This window comes from Opisthorchis viverrini (genome assembly GCF_000715545.1).
Source record: "Opisthorchis viverrini unplaced genomic scaffold opera_v5_136, whole genome shotgun sequence".
In the NCBI taxonomy this organism is placed as follows: domain Eukaryota; kingdom Metazoa; phylum Platyhelminthes; class Trematoda; order Opisthorchiida; family Opisthorchiidae; genus Opisthorchis; species Opisthorchis viverrini.
The window spans coordinates 991,530-994,029 of NW_008751793.1; positions in this window are offsets into that span (position 1 = coordinate 991,530).

Sequence of the window (2,500 nt, forward strand, 5' to 3'; positions counted from 1 at the left end):
TGACTTTGGTCAGTTCATCCAAAAACACAGTGCTACTCCTCCTCCTCTTCGAACATGAGAACGATGTCGTCTGCATATTCCAGATCGACAAGGTTTTCTTCACAGTTAGCAGTTTTGTGCTTCAATAGAAGATAGACCGGGAAGATAACAGGATTCTCAAGACAGGTTTGGAAACGAAACCGATCAATAATCGCACTCGTCTAAATGATTTAACACTCGTTTTCTCAGAGCGTCCACAAAACAGTCCCGATCAAGTTCACACACTCACATTCGCAGCGTGCAGCCATATAAACATCTCAAGATGAGAAAAGCGGATATGAACAAAAAGCTGACTGTCCAAATTCCGGGCAACTCGCTCCCACCCAAGTTTGTTCAAATGCCTTCCAAGGAATATGTCTGAATGGAGTTTCGGCGCACCTGCGAGGTAAAATGTTTTGATTGATGTGCTTTTTGAATGACTGATACGATCAACTTTTAAAGCTTAGAACAAGTCGCCTACAGTTTGGATTATTGCAATGGTACCAGCTATGAAAGCCAGAAGAGATGGACAAATATGTGAAACGTTTAAAGCCCCATGTTTCAGTTGGTACGATATTCGAGATATCGCAATGCATTTTCATAGAGGAAACTATTCACAAGGTTGCTGAAAACTCTTCCAAAGCCCACCGCTGGTTCCGCCCTTCTTGATGCTTATCAGGTAGACGCAGTCCCTGAGTTTTCGTCAATTTTATGTTCCGCTTGAATCCAAATTGGACTGATTTCGAAAAATACACTCATTTTAAGGTCAATTTGGTTTCCATGACAGACTCAAGTGATTCTCTCTCGAATCTCGGGGGCTGTGCCTATCTGATGAACCCCAAGAAGAGCGAAACTGGTCGTGGGCTGTCGAAGAATTCAGCAACCTTATGAATATTGTATTACATTATTAGATTTATTGGAACATCCCGAATATCGTGCCAACTGAAGCATGAAGCGGCCTGGTGCAGCACATTCAGTAGCTTAAAGACATCATAAACCAGAGATTCAGCTGGGTTCCAGGTGAGCCTCCCGAAAAAAACTGGTTTGGTAATGAGTGTATTCCATACAATTTTGGTTCAAGTAAGACAAAATTGACGGAAACTCGGGGACTGCGCCTACCCTTGGGCTCAAGAAAGGCGAAACTGGTCGTGGGCTGTCGAAGGATTTTCAGCAACCTTATGAGTAGTGTATTACGTCTAGTGGGCTGGTGTTATCAGACTAGCAGCTCCTCTATCTTAGCACTCTTGAAATGGATCAGATAATTTGATCTTGGGGAGAGTTAAGGGAGAAAGGGCAATCTGAAGGACCATGTGTGGTGAAGATATCAATGCTTTAAAAAACCGAGGCGACTTGGAGGTCCAGCCTCGTAGAGGAAAGAGGAATGCTATTCAGTCCAAAGGAGGCTGGAAAGAGATAGCCTTATCTATTCAGATCAGCTGCTGCAAAACAGAGACAACTGTCCTAATAGGTAAATATTACTACTTGCGAGTAATATGTCACACATGACAATTATTCCCTGTTGACGCACCTGTGGTATGGTCACCACTTCTAACCACCACGGAATAGCACAAAACACGCTGCAATCAAATGCAATGATATCATTGCGAAGATCAGTATAAAGTTAGTTTTCTCGAGGCAAAATTACTCCGTTATTCCAGAATTTTCTGTGGCCCAGAAGTGCCGGTAGATTTGTGGACCGCCCCAGCAACGAGGGGACGTTAGCCGAATCGCTAATCCTTCGCCAGCCAGCCAGCCAGTCTTTGGAATGTCTCCTTCACTTCTGTAATGTTCGAGGAAATTCGCATAGCTCTCCAGAGGACTGAACCAACTGGGAATAAATTGGCGAAACGCACTCACGTGCAAACTTAATTGGTGTTCTACAGAAACATCCTGAACGAGATATTCAACTGATTCAATTCAGTCGATCCTATCAACAAGAAGTTGGTGTAATTCGCTAGTTGGGTGCAACTGCGTAGAACATACGGTTGACCAGATGGGAACTGAGGACTGCGCCCAACTCATGAACCCAAAATAGGGGTGAAACCAGTTACCGAAGAGTTTTCAGCAACCCTGTGAGTAGTGTGACCCATTCAAAAAGCACAATGTGATATTTCGAATGCCGATGTGAATGAGGCATGGAACAGCGCAACAAATTGGAGAAGACTACGTTAAATCTGAAATTCAACTGGGATTCAGTTGAGCTTTCCAGCAAATTAATGTGCAGGTCAGAGTGCTTGGCGCCCAGTTTGAGTTCAAGGGGAACACAAGCCTAACTGAAAGGAAACTCGTAAACAGTGCCTATCTGACGAGTCAAAAATCGATCATGAGTTGTCACGAATATTAAAGCCAGGTTTTGCTGTCAAGCCTAACAGGAGGCAGTTCAAGCAAGGTCACGAAGTGTTTCTCTTCTATTCCGAAGAATAAAAACCTCCAGGAATGGAATTCTAGGCGATTTTTAGTCCAGCCTTGTTCCATTTTAGCA